This window comes from Pinus tabuliformis, chromosome X, assembly GCF_031772625.1.
Source record: "Pinus tabuliformis cultivar Carrire ecotype Pingquan chromosome X, CPIR1, whole genome shotgun sequence".
Taxonomy (NCBI): domain Eukaryota; kingdom Viridiplantae; phylum Streptophyta; class Pinopsida; order Pinales; family Pinaceae; genus Pinus; species Pinus tabuliformis.
In genome coordinates, this window is record NC_142308.1 from 1,380,503,511 (window position 1) to 1,380,523,761 (window position 20,251).

Below are 20,251 nucleotides of genomic sequence, written 5' to 3' on the forward strand. Positions count from 1 at the left end.
GTAACTATGTGCTTCATGTATCTCTCTGATTCTACCAATATCTAATTGTTCCTGGCCCTGTATGGAAGCCATAGGGGTGACCAGTCTGTGGAAAAGTATCCTTGAATATTTCTTGACTAGTATCTGCTTAGTAACACTCTATATGCTTCTGGAATGTCCAAAATCACTATGTTGATACATTGGTGAAACCCTCCATCAGATGATAAATGGATGATGACATCTTGAGTTCATCGATTGCATGGACATGAATTTTGTCTTGGTAAATAATATGTGCATCTACATTTTCCCATTTAGCATTGATTTTCTTACCAACAGATAGCAGCATGAAATTCACTGATGCACCCGAATCAACATGGTAATTGTGTACATTCAAATTAAAGATTTCGAATGTTAACAAGAATGGTGGGTAGAGTGTGTTTCCATCCATCGTGAGTGCATTAAGTATAGATGAGAGAGTATCAAGGGACCTACTAGATCCCTTGTCCAAAGAGGTAGCATTACCTGTAGAGGTTTGCCCAAGTGCCCGTAGCAGGATGCCCCGGTGGCTCGTAATATTTTTGAGTTTTAAAATGGAAATGTTTGCACGAACCTTCTTCATATCATGCATAATGTTATAATTTATAGTGGGAAGACTAATTGAGGTGTCTAGGGATGGAACTTAGTTTGTGGTTTCTGGAGGTATGGTTTTGTCCTTACTATTGTTGAAAAAAAAATTCATTGAGACTGCTTTCCCGGACATTCTTTGAGTGTTTTGTGATGAGTTAGCCAGTGGGTTTATTTTCCTTAATAGGTTTTCTTTCAATTTTTTCTTTGGAAACTCAATTATAGTGGTCAGCCCTTGATTCTTAGGTTGTATCAATTGCTCTTATTCTAGGCTGGACTGTCATTCGGAGGCTACTTATCATCAGTACTATTTTGGGATGTGAGAATTCAATGCAACATGTTCACTGCATGCCCAACACTTTGATCTTCATCAATTGAAGTAGCTTCCTACTTCCCTTCATCAAGATCAATCTTCTCATCTTCCATGACTGAATCAACAAACTGCATATCCATTCTTCTCATGAGTTGGTTCCATTGTGGGAACATCTTTTATGAATGATGTTCATTAGGAAATGTGCAATACAAATCTGTGCCAATTTACTCAATATTCAAGACAACATTGGAACTCTTTGTAGACATTGTTGGTTGGCTATTGCTACTGCTAGACTTTGAATTCCTTCTAAATAGGAACTTGGGGGGCTTGTTGCTCATGGTAGTCTCTCTTGTTATATGTTTGAGTTCATCCATTTTAGTGGTCAGAGACTTGACGAGACGAGTCAAGCTTTCAAGATCATTTGGTTATTTCTCGTTAGCCTTGCTCATGGAGGGCTAAGACCTCTTACCCATGTCCTTGGAGTCTTTTGTTGATTCATCATCTGAGATGGTTCCAATAGTGTGCAAGTCCTTCTCAATGGCAATAACCTCTTCATATTTTTATGCAAATGTTTGTCTCAAAGTTCGCTTTACAAACTGCGCAATATTTGTTGCCAAGGAAGAAGTGTAGTTATCTATGGTGATGGAGTCATGGGGTTTTGTATTGTCAGAAAAAATTTTCAAGATGTGATTGAACCCCTGATTGAAATCATTTTTTTCCTTATTATCCATATTAAGATTACACAGCTCCTTTAATAATATGGCAAGGGTCTTATCTTCAGTAAATTTTTCAAGAAAGATATATTTTAATCCCCTCCAATTCTAGATGGATTTTGGGGGAAGGTTATGATACTATACAATTTCTATACCATCCAAGGCACATGGAAAAATTATGCATGGAACATCATCATAATGTACCTCAAGTGTTTGCAGATATAGGTAAAAGTTGTGGTCTTCATCCTTCACTTTCTTATCACGGTCATACTTTTTCATGAGCTTCTTTGCATTCCTTGGCATCTTCTGCAAGACACCCAGAAGTGTCGGTCAGCCCTGAGTCATCTAGTATAGATTTTGATATTTCATGTCTTCCTCTTCATTTTCCTCCTCTTCCTTTTCTAAATCTCATGGTTCTTCTTCCCCTTCTTCTTCCTCTCCACCTATCCCACCAAAAGTCAAGCCTAAGAGCAAGGTGTTTCCTCTATTACCTCCATGAAAGAGTGAAGGCTCTTCTTCCCTTTCCACAAAGTCTACTAATTCTTCAAGAGTGGCGAGAACCACTTATTCAACAGATGAGACTACTATCCCTGTGGAGGTGGTCTTATTCTTCTTTGGAGAATATGGAAGACTGATTAATCCCTCAATCAATCCAACAACTTTTACAAACTGACAGGTGATGGGTTGAATAGGCCAAAGTTGCTCATACGAGATTTCACATTCAGGCCTTGGCTAGGAAGAGTTACCAACTTTAGAAGCATCAGTAAGGGAAGTGGAGTGATAGTTGTTGCCTTGAATACAATATGGATTAGTGGGTTCGATGGGTTTATTAGTCGTAATATACTGGTTTCCCTCCTTCTAACACCAAAAATGTTGATGATGTTGGACCCGAAAACATTCAGTGGATCTCCTGGATATGAAGTCCTAGTCATAACTCACACCATTTGTTGTAGGATTTCCATCTAGTCTAAAGCCTCGGTTGCCAAATCCTTAAATATTTCCCTTGGCTCTAGCTATCAGCACAAGAAAGTGATGCAATGGTGTCTTCAAAAATTAAGGGGAGTGTGCAGTGCAACTACATCGAGTTTCTTCTACTATGGGCGGGGGGAGAGAAAAGTGAGCCTCAAAGTGAGAGGTAATAGTACCACCTAGAAAGAGAGACACATGAATGAGAAATACCCATCCAACATCCATCATAATAGTCCATAGCAGATGTGATAGTAGTTACAACTAACAAACAAGGAAAGATATGTCTAACATCCAATGGAATAGTCTGCAGCGGATACAATGATCGTTACAACCAACAAACAAAGAAATATTTGTCTAGTATACTATGGAATAGTCCATAAGTATGGGATGGCGATAAAAACAATTACATTGTATTCTCAATAAGATAAGCACTGAAATAACTGAAATAGTTCAACTATCTTAGTACATGTGAAAGCAAACATGATATATGAATGTCCACATAATAGTCTTACAAACATTCATAGTCCTTGCATGAATAACGTGTTGGCCTTAAAAGGCTTCTAATATTAAGAAAAATGTCCAAGACACATGTTTACAATGTACATCATTAGCCCCAATAGTGGAAATTGGAGCCATTCCTTGCTCCTCAAAGAATTAGTTGGTCTCTCTAATGCCTTGCAAGAGGAGCCAAGGTGAAAAGTAATTTTCTCATACAATGAGGGGGTATATATAACAAAGGGGTGATGCTTCCCCCTTGTGATTCCTTGACTACCCTCATGACTGTTCAACTTCCTATGACTTTTCAACTTACATGACTCTTCATATTCATGTGTGTCATTTGGACTTCCACTTTAAAATACATTTCATTACAATATACATGGTCCACACTAGTGATGTGGCATATGAAAACTCATGACATGACTTGACATGACACTACTAACATGGAATGGCTTGATCATGTGGCAATTTCAAGTCACTATTGTCATTGTGTTAGATGTCTTATTGGATATTCTTTATTTTCTCCTCCGCATAGCTTGGTGATGTGAGGTCTTTAATGATCTTATGTCTTAGACGATAGTTTCAAAATTGTGTCCCTTTTCTTTCTCTTGATATATCCACTTGTAATTTTAGCTACAAGATAGTCTTTAGGAAATGCTTCCCTCCTCCTTCTTCATCATCTCACTATGAATTATAAGTGTACCTATTCCTACAATTCACTCATGACGGGATCACATCAATCCGAAAACTCCCTAGTCTAATATGATGCATTATTATCCATGAACTTAGCCGAGGACAAGTGAGAAACTGGGAGAAAGGGCCTAGTGACTGTGAATTTTTCAGTTCCAGCTGACAGGGAGAGAGCTTGATCATTGGAACTGTGCAGAGCATATCTCAGCCTTGAGTGGGGAACTTTTCTGCATATTTTCAAGAGGAAGGGGGGACTGGGTAGTAGGGAGGTTGTAAGGGTGGATTTGTGAAGTTTCTGAAGGCAGCGTGCTTCGGTTGAAGGAAGGGTACTAAAGGAAGCATATGCCCAATTTCGGAGGCTAAGGGAGACTAGGTTCTATGCAGATTGCAAAGTTCTAGGACGCAAGGGAAAAGCTTGAGGGTTAATGGTGTGAGGTGTGTAGTTCAAGGCAGACTGTGAGGTGCAACTGTGCAATTTTGGCAGTTAATGGAGGCTACTAGATTATGGAACTGTGCAGAACAAAAGCCTCGGAGGAAATTGACTACACATTGTGCAGTTTCAGGAAGAAATGTCACATCCAAGAGGGCAAATACTACACAATTTGCAGCTCAGTCAGGGCTAGGTGAAGCTAAGTTTCCCAGCCAGGAAGATTTTTTGAAAATGGCTAAGTGCGAGAAGGGATATGGACTAGTGATGAACTTGAACTATGATTACACACTTATCATAATTTTACAACATGACAACATAGATCATCAATACAAACAAGCAAATTATTCCCCAATGTGTGACTGCCTCATGACAAGATGCGACAACTGTGACACTTAAGATAGACTTTGGGTGACCGTGACGACACTTGTGTGACAATGCTCAATGTTTTGTGTATGGATGTGACATATGTTGACATGGTTAGGACAACTCATATACGCAAAGATCGACCTTTAAAACAACTAGAGAAAATTCACAAAGATTACATAACATTCATACATGCCAAAAGATGACAATTAATCCAATAAGAAAAAAGGGCCAAAGAACTTCAAGAAAGTTCATGAAATGAGCTTGAGTGTTTGCAAAAATCAAGGAAAATACCAAGGAAGGCTCTCAAATTTGAGTGCAAGCCAAAATTTTGGAGGGTGTTGCAGCAACTACAATAGTTCCTCAACAAAATTTTTAAAACTATCACTAAAGCAAAGGTTGGTGATCCTATGAATGATCATATAGTCTCCTCAAAACCAATACGTGACAATAAATTGCAGCAGTATTCTCAAGTTTTCAATGATCCAATAGCTAGTTATTTGGATGATTTATGTTGTCAAAGTTCTCTTCCTTTAGCTAGATGTGAGCCTAAAACTAGGGGTGATGAAGACTTAATTCAGCAACCAGCATCATTGTTTTTTCCAACAAGTGTTTCATTACAAAATTCAAATGAACTTTTATAGCCCTATCATGGCAGCTATAAAATGAAATTGCATGAAAGCAAGGATACCTATAAAGGTTTGTATTCATGGTATGTAGACCACCTAGAGCAGAATTTCAATATGTCGAATGAGCCAAAAGTCTTTGTTTATTCATTTGAGGATCCTTTTGTAGCATTCTTGGAATCAACAAGTGGGCCTAATTTCTTAAATTATATCAAAGTTGAATTTCTTCGAAATTTTTTACTAGAGTTGTCATTTAGGAGGTTTTCTATTTTTTCTCGTGAGGATGCACATGTAGAGAACTCAAACAGTGGATAAAGTGCTTGCATGGTTTCACTGGTTGTTTGAATTCACTTCATCAAGCAGCTTGAGGATTAATTAAAGTGAATAGGAGTGTGAATAAGCTCAACACTCTAAGCACATTTTTCAATAGTGTGATAATTTCCAGTAGTTTGTTTTGGAAGATTGGTACTTTTCAAAGTTCATTTTCATTTTGCAAGTGTGGGCCCATATTTTCCTGAGTTGTTGCCATATTTAGTGTAAAAAATTCATAGTAAGTCGGAGTTAGTCTTGGTCGGTCAAAGAATTAATAAATCACAATGGATTAGCAACATGGTCTATGGTGTTCTTTTCACCTCATAGGGAGTATGTCATCCCCATTGGGGCCAGTGTTAATATATCATAGTCACAGTAGTCAAAAATAAATTTTGTCTTTCAAATTTTGTCAAAAGCATAAAAGTGTGGGGATGATCTTGTGGAAGATCAAGCTCGATGTCTAAGGTGGAAGAAGTTTTTTATTATTAATTGTAAATATGTCAAAGTGTGTCAAGCATTACAAAGATGTTCTTTTATCCCAAGGGGTCAAGTTAGCGAGGTCTATGGGTTAAGTTACACCAAGTAATCATGAGAAAGATTGTTGTAGTGTTGTTTTATCGACCTTAATTAACTCAGACTGCAACATTAATTATCAACCCAGGGTAGGTCTTGTTCTTTCAATGGAGTTTGCACTATCTGTGCTTACACACTTCATTCAAGCATAAGAAATTGTAGAAAAACTATAAAAGGTGTCGTTGATCTAATTTACTGAATCAATCATGTATGTAGATATAAAAACCATCCACAGAATCAAATCACAACTCGCAAAATTTGAAATAAAGGCACGCCACACCTAGAGCTAACATCTATTCCAGTTAGTTACTATTCCTCTATTGTTTAACTCTGTGTAACAGCATAAGATAATTAAAAGCAACAACTAATGAAATCCACGATATGTGCAGTAAAAGTGAGAGACTATATATCAATAAACTGAACTGAAATGTAGACTACCTAATCACTACAATCCATGCCAAAGAGGAGGGACCTTCCTCCTCAGTAGGTCACAGGAAGACACAAAAAGTGATTAATAGATCAATTGAGAAACAATAACAACATCACTATGCCAATCGATATTAAAATAAGTTTAGGAGTTATAGAAACAAAGTAACAGTGCTCTTCTATATGCACATATCTGATACATAAAAAGCCAGGTCTTATACAACTATTACATCCCGAAAATTAGAAAATAGATCAGCCATGAGAATCTCTGATTCTCATGCTGATCCAAAATAAAGAAGTTGCAACCTAGTGCTAAATAAATATACATTAGTTACAACTACTTGAGTCATTAACAATGTACTGCTGACAATTGTTATGTGGAATAGTACCCACATTTCCAACTATGGTGCAACGGTATTGAGAAAATGATGGTTCGAGCTGACGTGGAATAACTAAAGACAACATTGTTGGTGTAACGGTGGATCCATGCGAGGTGTAACAACACCCGATGTGTAACAGCAACCTGTTTTAGCATCGATGTGTAGTAGCGACCTATAACAGTAGCCACCTGTAACAACAACTAGTATGTAGCGGCGATATGTAATAACATTCAAGGTGTAACAACAAACTATTCTACCCTTTCCTGTATCTAAGTCTTGTTGCCTGTCTGCTTCCACAAGCCAACACCTAAAAAAGATAAACTTCCCGACATGTTCCCTCAATGCTCGTCCAATTAGCCTCAAAACGAAATAAAGCCTCATATTTATTCGGTAAAATACAGTAAAGTAACATGACAGTAAAATGGATGAAAAATGTAATAAAATAGGGAAGTTTGTCACATAAGGGCACAACTGTGAAGGACATAAAGGTCAAAATAAGGGAAAGAAGATGTGGAAAATGGGTGAAAAGCCACACCCAACATCTCCCCCCGATTGAAGCCACTGCATGTCCCCATGCAGAATCTCAAACCCTTCAACTGTGCCCCCGATGGAAATTTTTAAAATTGTATGCAGCAGCAGTTTCATTGCTTGGAGCTCTGAATCCTTGATCAAACATTAATTCACGTGGCCAAGATTCTTCTTCGTAATCACATAACTAATAATTGGGCTAATATTCCTCCAATGGCAACTAAATTAGAGGGAATTTGAACCTAAGGCTAATCTAGAATGCCCCTAGTGTCAACACATTCTCAGCATATTCCAACACCTGTGAAATAGTAGCCACAAAGTTCTTATACTCAAATGGGTCCCCTTCCTGCAATTCTGCACTACAAGCCTTAGTGCGCTTGAGACATCCGACTAGTTCTTGGCTTCTCATGGTTGCAAATAAGTTAAGGAATACCCTCACGATCTTTCTTTTGTAGATGGCCAAATGGTCTCTCCTTTCCAGAGTGCTCAAGAACTACCTAATATCTTGACGGAGTTCATAGGCCATTCACGGTTTAGCTCAGACCCATAGTGTTGTCCTCTCCTCATCGGTCTCTATTGTCTTCTTAGCCAGTTTCCACTCAATCTGGTTCCTGATAAATGAGAGGAATGCCCGCAATTGCAAATCTCCCATGTAAGAGAGGATAATCACCACCATATTTGCACTCACATATTCACACATCATGTTGTGCAGGAACAGCTCGCATAGCAAATTTTTAACATAAAAATCATTGGACTGAAAATTTTCCAAAAAGGTGCAGGTAAAAGAACCTAAATAGGATCTTTTCTCATAAACTGCTCTCAACCGAAATAAATAGTAATATTCCCACAGGAACACAGGGTATGACGGGGATGGTTGCTTGCATGCTAGCAGGTTTATAGTGAGGTCGCAGAGTTTGGTCTTATCAAATTAGGTCAGAGGCCTCCCAATGCAGCTGATAGAACTGTTCATCCTTTTCCTTTATCATTTTTCTATGCCTTCGTGCCTCCTCTTTTCTTTCCCATTCTTCCTTCAACCATTTCTCTTGCAAGGAATCCATCATATTCTTATGCACATTGAGTGGAATCACTCCCTCCTGTAGAGAGAGTGCAAGCTTCTTCCACTTTTGCAGCTCTTCCAACAACAACAATTTTTTATAATGCCATCCTTCAATAGGACTTGGAATTCTCCCACATGTTTCATCAACTAACGGTGTAGCATCCTCCTAAGTATGAAACTATCCCACCACGGCTACTGGTTCTTGTGTAACATCGGCTTCATCAATGGGTTTCACCACAATTTCTTTATTTTCCTTGTCAGTCTCCAATCTTACTGTTGGTTCTTATGTGGCTGCTGTAATATCCATAGGTTTTTTCTCATCGTTTACCTTCGGACTAGCTTCGGTCTCTGCTGCTGGTTCTTGTGTAACAGTGGCAGTGACCATTGGCTCATGGATGTTATCTTTTTCTTCCTCCACTTGGTTGATTTCCTCCTCCATTGTTGTTCCAGGTGAAACAAGAGTGTTAGCAAAGGGTTCTTGTGTATCCATTGCTTCATCACTTTCTGTGGATTGCACTGTCTTGGTTGTTGGTTCTTGTGTATCAAGAACGTCCTTGACAGGTTCAGGTGTAACAGCTTCATAGTTTTCAGTTTAAGTCTCCCTTGAGGTAGCATCTGCTACACAAACTTTGAATTTGGCTTCCACTAACTTCCCAGCACAAGCTGTACACATATTTCCCAGGATATTTCCCCTTCTATCCCTGTCCACAACCTCCGCCAAAGTATCTAGCCCTGGAGCTCTCGTCTTTGCCTTTCCCTACTGCTAACTGTTCCCTTAATTTCTAAATCTCTTTTTCTAAAATTCCAATTTTCAATAGCAACGACTGGGTTTCGCTCTTACCAGGTGAAGGAGGTTTTTCTGGCTGAGCTCGCTCCTTGTCCTTATGTTCAATTTCTTCCTTGTTCTTCTTCGACACAAATGGGGACTATAGGTGTCCGCTGACCCTTATCCTCTACTTTGGCCTTCTGTCACCAATTGGTTTATCAACCGACTTCTTACTGATCCTCACTGTCAAGGGTTGCGGTTGCTCTTTTGTTACCTCTGCAGTCTCCTCAGCCATCTCTATTTCCCTTCTGCATGTTGTCCTCGGCCTTTTTCGCATGAACTCTTCCCAACTTTTTCCCTATTAGCTTAAGGCACCTAGCATGATGAGTTCAATAAGGTCATGGTTTGTGACACATGTTTCTAGATGTGCAGCTGTTTTTACAGCTACGGCCATATGTCTAACATTGCCTAGCAAGAAATACGGCAGATTAATCCACTGCTTATGGCAGAGATGGTTCAGCAATGGGAAATGGTAATTAAACATGATTGTTTCTATTCCCTCACAAGTAATGTACTTAATGAGGAAGAAATCAACGCCTACCCATGGTTGGGTGAGTGACAGCCTATCAATTCCCCTACCCTTCTTAACCAACAACTCACTTTCCTGAACAAAATCCCCTTTTAGCGAGGGGTCATTAACCTTCCTAGTGAACCATCTCTTCCCCTATGCCTGCAATCCTGTTACTCTGGAAATAACTTCTTTTGTGACCTCCAATTTTAGTCCTCTGACTTCCATCTAGTTCCTTTCCAGGTTCTTTGTGAATTCCATGGCCATTCAATTGTCTAACCCTTCAAATTTCTCAAAGAATTCAAACCAGCCTACGTCTTTGAAGACCTGGCATGCCTCAGGACAACCTTCCAAGGCCTCTGTAGTTCTTGGCTAGTTTCATGTCACTGCTCCACCCATTGCTTCTACAATTCAAATGTTGTTTCACCTGCTTATCTTTCCTCCGACACACACTATATTTGTTTCAACCTGCACTTCTACCTTCCTTCTCTCCAAGCACTCTGAATAGGGATTCAGTGCATCCAACAGGTGTAAATGATAGGGTGGTAGGGTCACGCAGGTGTAGATTTTGATTAAGATTTGGCATGCATGGCTCATACAACTTAATGAATTTTTCTTTAATGGTGAGTCATGGGGAGGTCTCATCAATAGTGCACTTACCCTTTTTGGTATGATTTGGTATGAAGTAACAATAACTCTTGGGTTGCATGCCTTAATTGATGGACTTCCCAATAATTACAAATCATGCGACAGTCATGTCATGACATGATTTGTTCCCCCCCCCCCCCAGTGTAGTTATGATAGTCGTCCTCGGCCGTCAATTAGTCATGTTAACTTACCATAATTACAAAAATAAATGGAATGTGATATTACCTTTTTTATGACGTACCTAAGTGACATAGGGCATGGTGATGGGTGGCGCAACGTCGAATCATACTCGGGCAGCGAGACACATAGACTTGGATCTGCTGATGAGGCTCATTGTGATGTCCTTCAAAGTGCTACATGCAATTCTTGAAAAAAATTCTATAAATCTTTTGTAATACCCTACATGACCTAAGAAACTGCGTACCTCTTTCTGCATTTTGGGGTTGGAATTTTTAGGATTACCTCTATTTTTGCATGGTCTACCATGATTACACCAGTAGAAATGTAATGTCCAAGCAACCCTTCAATCATAATCATGTGACATTTCTCTGTGCTCAAGGCGACATTATTCTATACACATCGTTCTAACACTTTTTCCAGATTGACTAATGCTGCTTCATGATCATCTCCATAGGTGTGAAATCATCCATGAAGATTTCCAGACAGTCATTCAATAAGTCAGAGAAAATTCCTAGAATTTCCCTTTGAAAGGTTGTTGGTGCATTACAGAGCCCAAAAGGTAGCACTCTGTATGCATAGGTTCCCCAAGGACAAGTAAATGTTGTTTTATCCTAGTCTTCTGGGGTAATCTATATCTAATTGTAGCCACTGAATCCATCCAAAAATGAAAAGAATTTCTTTCCAGAGAGAGTATCAAGGACATGACCTATAAATGGTAATGGAAAATGGTCCTTCTAAGAATCCTTGTTGAGTTCTCGATATTTGACACAGACCCTCCACTTGCCATTCCTTTTAGGAATGATGACAAGCGGTGACACCCACTAACTATCAAATATTGGATAAATAAAATTAGCACTCAGGAGATTTTATACTTCCTCTTTCACCACTTCCTTTAGTGCAGGGTTCATGCAGCGTTGTTGCTATCTGACTGGTTTCTAGCCATCCTTCAAATAAATACGGTGAGTGCATAGGTTAGGGTGGATCCCTTTCATATCCATATAATCCCATGAAAATTCCTTTTTATACTTCTGCAACAGCTGTAAAAGCCATTTATTCTATTCAGCAGTCAAATTGGGGTTAACATTCAAAAACTTTCCAACCTCAATCTCAATTGAGCTGCTAGCGATATTCGGATTTGTCCTCATTTTTTCAAAATTTATATCTTCCACCTCTTATTCCTCATTTTCATTTTCAATAGAAGAAACAAACAGGGAATTACTAATCAAACCATTAATAACATCATCTTCTACTTCGTCTTTAAAATACTGGGCTTTCCCCAAAGTGAGGAGTGGTAGGGAAAGATCTGACTCAGGCTCAAACTCATCCCACCAAGGGTTCTACACATCCATATTTGGGTTTGGGGTTTAAAGATTAAGATTTTAGGTTTCCTGGCCGTCCGAGATCACCATGGTTCCTGTCGTACAACGTATAAATGCATCCGCAGTGGCCAGCCAAGGTGTCCCTTGGATCAAAGGATTCCCTCCCAAATTGGATTTGGGCTATAAAATAAGGAAATCATATGGGTATCTCCAGGAAGCTACCATAATCACTATATCTTCTAACATCCCCTCAAGTTTAACATGAGACCTATCTTCTAATTCCAGCACAATAGGGGTGTGTCTAAGTCCTTGTAGCCCAAGAGCGATCAAGAGATCTTTCATCATTACATTAATGGTAGCCACGAGATCAATTAATGTGTTGGCTATGGGTTGATCATTAATGTACACGGTGACTGTAGGCTTGCTTGGATCATTGTGCTTAGTAAGGAGAGGTTGAGCAGGCATTAAATTGGATAACTCTCCCATCATATGTATGGTGGCAGGGTCTTTAGGCTTTCTTCCTAGTTTCTTGATGCACAAATGTCTCACTGTCTTGGCATAGATAGGTACTTCCTTAAGGGCTTGTAACAAAGGGATTCATACATACAGATTTTGCAACTCCCTGAGGAAATCAGATTCAGGATAGGAAATCATCCTCGGTTCAGCCAGTCTCTGAGGATACAGGAGTTCTTGCGTAACACCAGTTGAATCTATTGTTATAGGTGTATCAGCCTTCCCTGAAGTAGTTGTTATAGATGTAATAGTTTTTCTTGGGTTGGATGTTATAGATGTAATAGCTTCCTCTATATCAGCAATTGTAGGCACAGTAACTGCCTCAGAGTCCACGGCTTCTCCCCTGGATGGTTCAAGGTCTTCTAATTCCATCACAATAGGGGTGTGTCTAAGTCCTTGTAGCCCAAGAGCGGTCAAGAGATCTTTCATCATTACATTAATGGTAGCCACGATATCAATTAATGTGTTGGCTATGGGTTGATCATTAATGTACACGGTGACTGTAGGCTTGCTTGGATCATTGTGCTTAGTAAGGAGAGGTTGAGCAGGCATTAAATTGGATAACTCTCCCATCATATGTATGGTGGCAGGGTCTTTAGGCTTTCTTCCTAGTTTCTTGATGCACAAATGTCTCACTGTCTTGGCATAGATAGGTACTTCCTTAAGGGCTTGTAACAAAGGGATTCATACATATAGATTTTGCAACTCCCTGAGGAAATCAGATTCAGGATAGGAAATCATCCTCGGTTCAGCCAGTCTCTGAGGATACAGGAGTTCTTGCGTAACACCAGTTGAATCTATTGTTATAGGTGTATCAGCCTTCCCTGAAGTAGTTGTTATAGATGTAATAGTTTTTCTTGGGTTGGATGTTATAGATGTAATAGCTTCCTCTGTATCAGCAAGTGTAGGCACAGTAACTGCCTCAGAGTCCGCGACTTCTCCCCTGGACGGTTCAAGGTCTTCCTCCGTAACAGTAAGGGAGTGACTAGGGTTAATTACCATTCCTGATCGTAATTGTATTTCGTTAAATTCCATAGGGGTAATAAGGTAAGTCTGGAAGGTCGTAGTGACTTGGGTTTAGGTTAGGCTACACAAGTAGTTGAGGTCGCATAGGTGGAGGAGGAGCAAAAGCTTGGAAAGGAGGTAACTGCAACTGCTGCTACATGGATGGTGCAAGAAAAGTTGAATTTTGGGCATTTCCTCTCCAGTTCTCGTTCCACGGGTATGGTTGGTATTGAGGATATTGGATAGGAGGAGATGGAGACCATTGGTTCCAGGGCGAAGGGAATTGAGCTGAAGGAGGGGTAGAATATTTCCATGGATATGGTTGATTATTATCTGCGTTGTTCCATGAACTGAAAGAGGAAAACTCTTAAGACATACCTGGAGGTCGCAGTTTCCATGGCCTCCGTGGTGCAATTAAGTAAGAGGAATGCGCCTCTTTACTTAATTCTCTAAGTGTTGCTTGTAGTCTAGGAAGCTCCGGACACTTCTCTGTTGAATGTTCTAGCTCGCAAATGTTGCAGAGGCTGACATTGTTTAGTTCGCATTCCCTGTAAGGATGTTTCTTCTGACAAGTCGGACAGAACACAGCTAGGGGTGTATCAGCTTTTGGTTGTGCCTTTTTGATCTATGTTGTTTTTATTTGGGCTGAGAGAGTAATAAGGATATCGGTCTTGAAATTTTCGAATAAATTTCTGATCTCTGTTGTGGTTACTCCTCCGCATGTAGATTTTTGTATACAAACAAAGGTATCCTGAATCATACTTCTTCCTCTAGATGATCATCGAGAGCATTGTAGGCAGAGCTTGATAATTTCTGCAAATGGATCTTACGATATATCCCCCTTTCCTAACAGGTTCAAGGTATTAAGGTAGTCGTCCCTCATTCCTTTGATGGATATAGTCTTCAAGATTTATGGGTCTAAATCACTCTGTTTAGACCTCTGCAAATTGTAGTGGAACCATTCCACATAATATTCTAGGCTTTCTTCCTCCTTCTATGTCATTCTACATATCTCTTCCCTCAATCCCTGGTCCTATAATAGTCGTGGTACTTTGACAAGAACATCTCCTTCATATCATTCCATGTTGAAATGGAAGCAGGGCCTAATCCCATGAACCATCTCAAGGATACTCCTTTTAAGGTAGTTGGGAATAGTTTTAACTTTTGAGCATCTATTATATAATCATAACTTCTACACAAGAGATCAAACTCAGATAGAAATGTATCTGGGTCTTCCACAGTCATCCCCTGAAAGGATGGTAAGGATGATAGAGGAATATTATTCATAGGAGCTTCACCCTGAGATTCCCAATTAGGAGTTCAAAAGTGGTAGTGGTGGTGTCTATTTTAGCATTGTTATCATTGTTGTCACCCTTGATTAACTCTTCTAATCCTTCCTATAGTGGATATTTTTCCAGATGTGTTTGCGATGGCCCTGCAGACGTAATTAATGCCTCATATACTCCTCGAGTTGGTTGTTTCGCCGCACTACCTGTATCCGGATATTGATAAGTCTCTAAGTGCTTATCCTTCTTAGGTGTCCGATGTCCCCCCTTGGTTTCTCCTTGGTCCTCAGTCCTCAAATTTCTGGCTACTCACTTCCCCTTCTTGATCAGGAATCAAATCCTTGGTCTTCAAGGTATGAGTGCTGGCCTTAGAATGATATGGTCCCGAGGTGGAGGGATTGGAGGTTTCTGCTTTCATTATGGGAGTAACAGCCTCCTATGGCCCTGTCTTCCTTATATTCCTTTGAGAGTTGGACTGTTCTTTTTCTTCCTTGGAGATTAATTCTTGGATAAATGTCTTCCTTCCCAAATCTTCACCCTTCGTTTCCTTTTTATGACACGTCATTCCTGTGACTTATTAGAGTGGGGGTGATTTTAGTTTCTTTGTAAGTCCTAAGAAGTACACACATGGACCTTATCTGTATTAAATCAGATTCTAGGTATCTTAGCCTTTGACAGTGGTGAGCCCGCCCAGGTATGTTAGAGCAATGTGCAGGTTCTTACCTCTCGTCTCACTGCCCAGCAACTAAAGAGTTGAAGACACACTAATCAAAGCATCAAAATATCCTAAGTTTCCTAGTGATCACAATGGTGAGCCCACCCAAGTGTGTTAGAGTGATGCGTAGGTTCTTACTACCCAACAGCTGTGGACTAGGAGCACTTCTATATTAAATAAACTGCTTGACTGACTATATCATAAACTTGCCATCCCTGGAAACGGCGCTAAAATGTAGTGTTGGTTTATCAACCTTAATTGACTCAGACTGCAACATTAATTATCAACCCAATGTAGGTCTTTTTTTTTTAATAGAGTTCACACTATCTGTGTTGATACACTTTAGCCAAGCATAAGAAATTGTACAAAAAATGTAAAAGGTGTCGCTGATCTAATTTACTGAATCAATCATGTATACAGATATAAAAACCATCCACAGAATCAAATCACAACTCGCAACTATTGAAATAAAATCGCGCCACACCTAGAGCTAACATCTATTCCAGCTAGTTACTATTCCTCCAATGTTTAACTCTGTGTAATAACATAAGATAAATAAAAGCAACAATGAATGCAATCAACAATATGTGCAGTAACAGCAAGAAACTATAAATCAATAAACTTAACTAAAATGTACACTACCTAATCACTACAATCTTTGCCAAAGAGGAGGACCCTTCCTCCTCACCAAGTCGGAGGAAGACACAAATAATGATTAGCAGATTAGTTGAGAAGCAATAACAACATCACCGTGCCAATTGATATTAAAATAAGTTCAGGAGTTACAGAAACATAGTAACAATACTCTTTTATATGCACATATCTAATACACAAAACGTTGGGTCTTTTATAACTATTACATCCCAAAAATTAGAAAACAAATCAGCCATGAGAATCTCTGATTCTCAAAGATTCTCATGCTGATCCAAAAATAAAGAAGTTGCAACCTACTACTAAATAAATATACATTAGTTACAAATGCTTGAGTATTGTTGCCTCAAAAATAAATAATCTACTACCGATAGTTGTTATGTGGAATAGTACCCACATTTCCAGCTTCGGTGCAACAGTATTGAGCAAATGATGGTTCGGTTAGATGCTACATAACTGAAGGTAGCATTGTTGGTGTAACAATGGATCCACGCAAGGTGTAACAACACCCGATGTGTAACAGAAACCTATAACAGCAACCTATAACATCACCAATTTGTAGCAGCAACCTGTAACAGCACCTAGTACGTAGCAGCGATATGTAACAACATTCAGGGTGTAATAGTGAACTGTTGTACCCTTTCCTATAGCTAATTCCTACTTCCTATCTGCTTCTGCGAGCCAACACCTAAAAAATATAAACTTCCTGACATGTTCCTTCAATGCTCGTCCAATTAGCCTAAAATAGAAATAATGCCTCACATTCATTTAGTAAAATACAGTGAAGTAACATGACATTAAAATGGATGAAAAGGGTAAGAAAACGGGGAATTTGGTCACATAATGGCAATGTTTGAAGGACATAAAGGTCGAAACAAGGGAAAGAAGGTGTGAAAAATGGGTGAAAAACCACACCCAACAATTGTGCTTCCATTCTTTGTCATCATGGGCACATAATTATAGGTGTCTTGAGTCATTTTACATGTCAAATCATGATTGGTCATGACATCAACAAGAGTACAATGGTCAAGAGGACAATTTCTACGCTTTTTCCAAGTGCTACGCTTTGGTCATTCAAGCTCAAATCGTGATTATCATCATCAAGTCCACTGTCAGCGACCTTGGGAGGTTAAATTACATGTTTGTCTTCATACAATATCTTTAAGCTCTCCATTATTCCCATTAGAAGTTCATTGTGAGGTTATTCATGGTTACTGCGAAAAGGAGGCAGGGGAGCACTGTGTTTTGAGATAGTTTTGCATTTCTCTTACCAAGGGACCAAATCACTCCCACAAGTGCAAAATCCAATTATCATAGTTCCTTGGTTTTGAATTATTACCTAATTTCGTGCATGAACTAAGGAAACAACAAGGAAACCTGCAAAAATACTGAATTTCCTCATTGTTGCATTTTATGCTAATCATTGCGCTTTAGCTAATTGTTGTGTTTTCTCTGTGTGTTGAATTCTTGTTCTTACCTTTGCCAAATTGCCAAAAAAATTGATTTGTAGTGTTCATATGCAAATTTTGTCCTTCCATTAAACTAAATTGAATCTCCATACCATAATTTTTGTGTGCTTTAGAGGTCTTTGTAGCATGTTTTCTCGTGCACCACGCTTTTGGTGTTGCGCTTGTCATTTTGAGTTTTCTGTGACTAGAAACAAACATGCAGTAGTTGTATTAGGGTTTTCAAAAGAAAATTTGTCCTAATTGCTATGTGTTATAGTGTTTCCTTCTTAATTATCATCAAAGGGTTAATTTGGAGCCCTTTTTATTATTTCCCTCAGACTTGTTGCATAAATTAAGCTCGCATTAAAACCCTAGAGTATCCCCTGCTGCAAATAAGAAAAAATGTCAACTTCAGAGGGAAGAAAACACAAGGGAGGTGTTATTGTCAGATTTTAACCACAAGACCTCACATTCATCAATACAGACCCAACTATCATAGTTTCTTTTGAGCAAGTGGGATGTATCGGTTTTTGTAAGAAAATTCAAGGGTATAATGCACAACTTACTAAGGAGTTTTCCATGAATTTAATGGGTTGGAGGCTAAGGTTGGAGTACTCACCTTTCCAGTTACATAGGTCACAATATCATATACAACAGAGATTCCCATTTAGGGAGAGCAATGGTTCAAGGGCATGCCTATTGATATTTCCCATTATAAATATTTTTTTAAGCCTGAGTATACAAATGAGGAGTATGGGTCCATTGTTCATAAAGAGTATCTACTTGAACATCACAACAAAATTTTACAATTTATTCAGAGGTATTTTGCATGTGAGGGTAGGTTTGGAAGGATTTATTAATACCATTTCAAACTCTTGATGAATTTTACTAGGAAGAGCCCCTTGAATTTTCCCTTCTATCTATTCAGGAGTCTCAGCAAGATGACAGATAAAGTGCAGGCAAAGAAAATTTAAGTGGAACGTAGACTTTTCCACCTTTCCTTAACTAAGTTGTTGGTATTGGAGAGATGAACAAAAGAAATCAATAATGGAAGTCATTTGTTGATTCTTCAAACCTAGTGGATGATGTGCAAACTAGTTCCTTGAGAGAGAGAAACAAACTCAGTAGTGGTAAAAGACGTTCAATCCCCAATTGGAATTTTAGTGAACATGCCCTCATCTACAGTGCAAACAACATAAAAGAAGAAAGGAAATAGGTTATATTTTTCTCCAAAATTGGTGGATGTCCCTAAAAATCCATACACTAGGTCACTACAGGAAGATTTCCATTTGAAGAAACTATTTGAAACCTTGGAGACCATACCAGAAGATGAATTTTTTTATGATAATTCAAAGATATTTCCCAATTGCAAGAAAAATTCAAGAAGGCACATATGGTTATTGCACAGTTGCAGCAAGAAAATAGGGAATTAAGGAAAATAATTCTAAAAAAGATAGTTGAACACGTAAAATTGTACCCGTGGTTAAATATACACCAGTTGTTGCCAAATCCAAGGGAAAATAAAAACGAAAGATGATGTTAAGAAGCCAGAAGTTCCAGCAGCTAGGATTGCCATATCATCGTCTAGGAAGCCATAAATCCAAGAAGGGAAGACTGAGATAGATGAGGGAAGCACACCTTCAACAAGTTGAGAAGGCAACTGAAAGAGGCTCACAAAGAGATTTTTGAGCTCAAGCAATAGGATGAAATGGCCAAGAAACAAATGAGTGATCTTCTAGACATCTATCAACCGGCCATTAACAATGCCAAATACATGTTGAGCAGATCCCTTCCATTTCACAAGAAAATGAAAAATGTGTGCAGGAAGAATATATCTATAAGGAAATAATTAAGAGCCACCAAACAACACTTAAGGGAGTTATAAGAGAAAGGTAGAGGCAAATTGGACCTCTTGGCTGAGGAAGACAAAGTTTGAATGTTAGAAGGGGTAAACTAACACAATTTTGATTTTTGAATTTTTCCTAAAGTATTCTTGTTTATGCGGTTGAGTTTCCAAGTGATAATATTTTCCAAAAATCTGTTAGGTCCCCATAATACTAGTGATTACCCCATTACTATTGTAGTTGTATCCCTTATTAATATTGTTGTGCCCCTATTGTCCCCATAGAATACCTTTATTGTTATTTTTGTGCCTTTATATTACTATTGTTAGGTTGGCTGGGTTATATTGTGACTCCTTAGACTCCTATATATAGAAAGCAGGTTTTGTCATTTGAATCATCAAAGAATCATTCATTTGTGTAATGTAAAGGAGGTTGCCCCCTTGAAGAGGCTGAATTCTAAGGCATTGATCTATCTTTTCTATCTTTTTGTGAGTTGGTTTCATAGCATTTGGTATCAGAGCTTTGGATTCTAGGGTTTCACTGCTCCAAATAGGTCATCGTGGCATTTTCGCTATAACAAAATTTCTGAGACATTTCAAAAGAGAAAAAAAAAAACATTTGATATGAAATCACAGTGAACCTTGGGTGCAAATTTTATAGCATTTTGCTCTATGTTTGTGGAGATATGATCTGAGGAAGTTGGTCTTTTTCAGACTCCTGAATTACATTCCAAATAGGTGACTTGGGGAAAATTGTCATAACTTTCTCTCTGAGCATTGGATTGAAATTTCGTAAGAAGGTAGACAAAGAGGATGGATTGTAGTTTC

At 38.8% G+C, this 20,251-nt stretch overlaps 1 pseudogene; it reads right to left on the minus strand.

Moving 5' to 3' along the window:
* Positions 1–9,542, minus strand: part of LOC149145191 (protein NODULATION SIGNALING PATHWAY 1-like) — a 62,698-nt pseudogene extending 53,156 nt beyond the window's left edge.
* Positions 9,543–20,251: the final 10,709 nt, after the last annotated feature.